Raw genomic sequence first — 6287 nt, forward strand, 5'->3', positions numbered from 1 at the left:
TTGCCTTTAAATATTTTGCCTTTATAATTTTAACCCACATATTATGACCTTCATCATTTACAATTTTCCAAAGTAATTTCATTTGTAAGGCTATATTAATACACCAAGCTTGGTTACATTTGCATTTGCAAAGATTATAGTGTCATCCGCAAAGCTCAGAAAGGGAATACAGGTTCCCTGATTGCATAATTTAATGTCAACTTTGTGATTATGTTTTTGCGATTCAATTGTGAGATATCTGGCCAGATATTCCATGGCAATAATGAAAATAAAAGGAGCAATTGGATCTCCTTGACGAAGACCACATTTTGGTTTAAAAGTAGGTCTTGGTTCATTATTGACCAGAACAGAAAACGAAGAGGAGGTAATACATTTCATGATTAGATTAGTCCATTTGGTAGAAAACCCAAAAGAGAGCATAATTTGTTGTGTAAAAGGCCATTGAATTTTATCATATGTCTTTTCCATATCGATTTTTATAGCCATTCAGCCTCTTGAACCTTTATTCTTTTTATGGAAAGAATCAAAAATTTCACGGGCGATTAAAATATTGTCTTGGATTAAACGATTCTGGATGAATGCCCCCTGTAAAGGATTAATAAATTTAGGTAATAGATGTTGTAATCTATTAGCCATTAATTTGGTAATGATTTTGTGGACCGTATTACAAAGACTAATGGGTCGGAAATGATTAATTGTTTGCGGATGATCCGTTTTAGGAATTAACAAGATAAAGGAATGTGTTGATTCCGAAAGGAGATTTTCACTATGGAAAAATGCTTGAACTGATTTGGTGATGGAATTTCCCACTATATGCCAATAAGATTGGTAAAATTCAACAGGGAATCCATCTGGACCACATGTTTTATTCTTATGTAAATTTTGAACTACGTTTTTAACTTCTACTTCAGTAGGTTTTTTAAGAAGATTGGAGTAATCAGTATCTGAAATAATAGTAGGAATAATTACAAAATCAGTGTGATTTAGAGGGTTAATATGTTGCGGATGGAATCGTGTTTGAAGGTCTTTAGTAATAGCTTCTTGCATTTGTATTTGATCGGAATAAGTAGATCCATCAATAGCAGTAAAGTTAGTAATTTTTTTTAAAGGTTCATTGTTTTGCTATATTTTGAAACTATTTTGTGTTTTTTTATCAATTTGGTAGGTATTCTGAACTTTGGCTCGTTGGACCCGATATTTATGTTGAAAAGAAAGGAAAGCGTTGTATTGTTTCGCGTTAAAAAGCTTATGATTAGATAGGTATTTTGTGGATTGTTAATAATTTCTTGTTGGACCTTACCCTAAGTTTGTTGTTGTCTATAGAAGTTTATTATGATTATTGTTATAAAATTTCGTTCGCCAAGATTTTGAAAGAATTCTTTAAATATCTTTGTTTCATATAAAGATTAAACATATATGAACTATCTTGATTAAAAAGACCATGCTTTTTTAACAACTTGAACATAATAAGGATGATCTATCCATGCATTCTCAAACTGAGAGGGAATTTTTTTACGAGGTTGACTGTTTTCAAGTTTAAGGACGATGCAACAATGCTCCGAAGTTGTAAAGGGTAAATGGTTTATTTCAATGGATTTATACCAATTGTTAAATATTGTTTGGATCATACGCCTATCCAAATTTTCTAAAGTGTTATAAAGATTAATAGATTTCCGCCAAGTGAAGGGGAAACCTTTTTGCGGTACAGTGAGAAGTCCAAAATGATTCACAAGACTTTAAATTCTGGAGAATCTATGTTGATTTGGGAGGTTACCTCCACATTTATCCGCCGCGCATGCTATTTCATTGAAGTCTCCCATTATAAGAAATGGAAGGTTTAATTTGTTGATTTTGCGATAAATTTTATTCCAATATTCATCTTTATTAGCATTGTCAGGAGGAGCATAAATAAAGAAGAGGAGAAATTCGATGTTATTGTTTAGAAATTTAAGAATAATGATATTATTTTTTATTGTATATGGGTGAAATAGATTTAGTAAAAATGGAATTTGATAGGAGGACCCAAAGTCATCCCTTTGATTGATGTGCCGGCTAATATAAATGTGTTTAAAACCTAATTTGTGTAAAAAGTTATTATTAAGAGGATTATTGGATTTAGTTTCAGCTAATATATAATATCCATAGAGAGATTTTTTGAGGAAAGATATTTCAGTCCAAAAGTTAGTTTTTTTTTTTTTGCCTCGACAATTCCAATATGCGATATTCATAATAAAAATTCTATGTAAAAGAAACATTGAAGGTGCCAAAAGGCACATGGTGAAGGATACCCAAGGATATCATGATTAAAAATTGATTTGATGATATAGGATTTATGAAGATTCATAATGATAGCATGCTATTATATGACATTAGAGAAATGTATAAACGATTCAGGGAGTTATTTATTATCTTAATATGCATATATAGTACGTGAATGAGATGATTCAGACGTACTTTGCTTAAGATAGAAAATCTTAAGCAAAGCAGTATATACCGAATAATTCGCTTCATGCATATAATAGTCCATCAAATAGAGCAGTACATCATAATATTGCCCATACTAACAGAACACCTATGGCCATCCAAAATATTACAGCCACGCAGGAGCCCAGGTATATCTACATAAACGGTCTACTTCCTGCAACACAAAAGGCTGATCCACACCAACATATTGTTCCTGCCAAAACCAACCCCCAAAAGATTAGAGTAGCCAACAAAATTATCAGGGGTCGGAGTATGAAAAAACCAACATCTACTGCAACCATCATCTACTATGTATTTTAACTTCATAATCACATATAAGTTACCTTTCCTCCCTGAATCTTGTAGCTTCATAATCATTAGTCTGATGACGACTCATCCCCCGAAGCCTTCCTCTTCCAAGAGAAGGAATTAGACGGCTCAGATGACGAAAGGTCTTCAGTGGAAGATAGCACCATTACACCTTTGAATCTACGGTTGACCGTGCCTTGAGCATTGGTTGAGTGAAACGATGATTCAGCGGTCTCGGAAGGAGCTTTCAGGCCCACACAAACAACAGGAGGGGTGGTAGTGCTAGATATGTTGTGAATTGGAATGTTTGTCGTTCGTTCGGTGTTTTGTGGACTGTCACCATTATCTCTGTGGTATCAGTTGCCTCTTGGACCAGTTGGTTTCGGATAGTGTTTACATCGGAGCTTATGATCGGAGGAGCAACTGTGATATTCTGAATTTTAGAAGGCGGCGTTCTAGGGGTTGGATTTATGTGATAGACCGGGTTTGAGAGATTGGACGGACTAGCTACATTCGGGATTATATGGACTGATGAAACTCTGATTGGAGGGTGGTGCTTGGAGGAATGTTAAGATAAATAATTAGGGGAATTCCAGGGCTGAAGTGGGGTTGATTATCCTGAGAAGAAGGGTGATCAACTAAGGCTTAAGAAATGTTTTTGAACAAAGCTTGGTCGCATTTGGGCAGCATTGGAGGCTGGTTCAAAGATAAAACGACCACCCATGAGTTGCTGCATGCATGCAGCAGCCTGGGCCAGTTCATCAGGATCGGAGTTAATATCTATGGTAAACGGAGAGAGACGGAGATTGTTCAAAGGGCATACATCGGGAGAGTGATTTGGGGAAGCACACACATTACACCCTTTAGAAAAGTCCTCGTACCACATAGGAAGGGTATAGGGTTCACCTTGGATTCACGAGAAATGGACTACACTGGGAAATTTACCATTGGCAGGGACTTGGATGTTAATACAGAAATGGGTAAATTTCATACGATTTCGAGCATTGGAGAGGTCATCAAGTCTAAGAACAGTACCAAGATCATTTTTTTTGCAGAATAAACTGGATAGCAGGCATTGAGATCAAATATAGAGGGAGACGAGGAATTCGAACCCAAAGGTCTATGGATGAAATTTCTTGAGTGAATGGTTTGAAAGTGGAAATGTAGGGAATGACAAGGACTAACTTACCCGATACATGAAAGGGGCGGTTGCTCCAGACTCAATCTTGAGCTTCACGGTTGGAAAAAGTAAAGAGGATCCAAAAGTTCCCAATCTCGTAGAACTGGACCCCTCCCCTGATTTGATGCCAGGCCTGGTGTAGTCTATTGACCACAGTTTGTGAGTCAAAAGACGCGTTAACAACACGCACAATCAAAGAAAAATGATTCATCTTGGCGAGTGTTTCTTGCACTTCAGGGATGAGACTGACATCAGGGGTATGGACGTGAACGTCATGGACTCTTGAATGAGAATTTCCTCCATTGAGACGTTGATCGAAGGTGCATGCATAGGAGAACTGAGAGGATCAGAGATAGCTTGAGAAAATCTGATGCATGGTGTTTTCAAAAGGAAGGTTTTCTGGAATAGAAGGAAATACGGTGGGAAGGATGATGTCTTCCATAGCCTCAGATGGAAGTTGGGAAATATTGTGGAATGATGAGACAGGGTTTGGAAGAGAATCCGTAAACATCATGTAGGGGGCTGTAATAGAGTAAAGAGAACCTGACTGAGAGTTAGTGGAGTGTTGGATCGAGTGCATGTTTTACCGTGGGGAAAATCCACAAGAGCGTGTGAGTAAGAGCGGTTTTGATCCATGGTTTGATGGAATTGAGTATGGGAAGTAACCATGCCAGGTATATTTAGAATCTGAGGGATAAGATTAAGGGGTTGTTTGGGGAGGTTAAAATGAAGAGTAGTAGGTGAAACGGTGGAACATAGGTGACTTGATAGGATCATCACTAGTAACCACGTGGTTACATAAAATAGTGAAAAAGTAGATTTTAGAAAGGTAAAAAGGGTAAGATTGGAAGAATAAAAGAATTTGCAGCATTCAAGAATGCATGCAGGAATGCGGCTAAAGTGGGTTGTAGAAGCAATGTTTGAAAAGTAAATATTTAACCTCATATGATACATGCAAAAAGTAACATATAAAAATAGAATTATATATGTAAATGTAACTGGGAACCTATTATAAATATTAGAATGGTAGCCAGATCCATTACAGGGTATGATTAAGAAAAGAATGTTAAGTCTAAACACAAATTTAGAATCTGAAGATTATAAATTTTAGAAGTCATATGATTGATATTGTATAAATTTCCATTAAAGATAACAAATGTGCATGCAAACTAAATGCAAATGATTAATAAAACACATTTACTGTCTCTGAATATCAACATGTTATTTAATAAGGTAATAGGTTGTTTATGATTGATATGAGGATAAGTGAAGATTACTTTAGTAGTAATGAATGAACTTAAAGTTGTTTTGAAAACATCATATGAGTTTATAGCTATGCAGTTAATGTAAATATGCAGATTGATATGGTGTTTATTAGTATAGCGAAAATCAAAATTGAAAGATATGCAGTGAGAAGTGAATATGTAGACATACCTTGGAAGTAAATTATGACAGGAATATTTGAGATTCTTGATTCTGGCATCATAGCAATAAGGAGACCTGCTATCGCAGTTCCTAGATTCATCTGCCAGTAGAAGAACGAATACCAATTGCAAAATAAATCAGACAAGTGGTGAAGAACTTAATACAGCTTAGATTGAACTTAGACATCTTTGAATTACAATCTAAGATTAAGGTTCTAGTATGTAAATGATTCTGGTGTCCTTTGAAATAGTTGAGCTGAACACTTATATATCCAACACTCCAGTAATAGAGTAGACCTAAAATTAATTTGGGGTTTTGGTGAAATGGAGCCATAGAATCATGAATTGAGAGTTTATAATCAAAACCATCCTTATTATTGAATATTATAAGCCATAATCGAAAGGAAAGATGCAATTCATCAAGAAACCTAATATCGGGATTCCGCAGAAATTGGGGATTTTAGTAATTGAGCGAAAGAACTTGAAATTATCAAGACCTAAGTAGAATTGAAGCTTGTATTGATGAAGATAATGGTAAAGATTCAGATAAAGGGTTGAAACATTCAAATTATTATAGAAGGAAGAATTGATTCGCCTAGATTTGGTTTGTGAAGGGTTTTGACCGAAATCAGATAATTGAAAGACATTCGAATCAGATTTGATTTGAGTTATAAAAGTAGTATATACATACCTTGATCGATTTTGATTACTGTAAGTAAATCTTACTAGACTTCGAAATGAAAAAGGAAGAGAGACATGAGGAAGAGGATGGAGAAGAGGAGGAGGCAACGATCCTATACAAGCCTCCACCGAAGGGCCGCTGTCGAAGAACCACCGCCAAGGGCGCTCGAGCCGAAGAGTCGCAAACCTACTAGAGAGAGGAGAAAGTTTCTCTCTCTAGTCGAAATTAA

This window comes from Phyllobates terribilis, unplaced genomic scaffold (assembly GCF_046119375.1).
Source record: "Phyllobates terribilis strain yellow unplaced genomic scaffold, ASM4611937v1 Scaffold_6322__1_contigs__length_45301, whole genome shotgun sequence".
Taxonomy (NCBI): Eukaryota; Metazoa; Chordata; class Amphibia; order Anura; family Dendrobatidae; genus Phyllobates; species Phyllobates terribilis.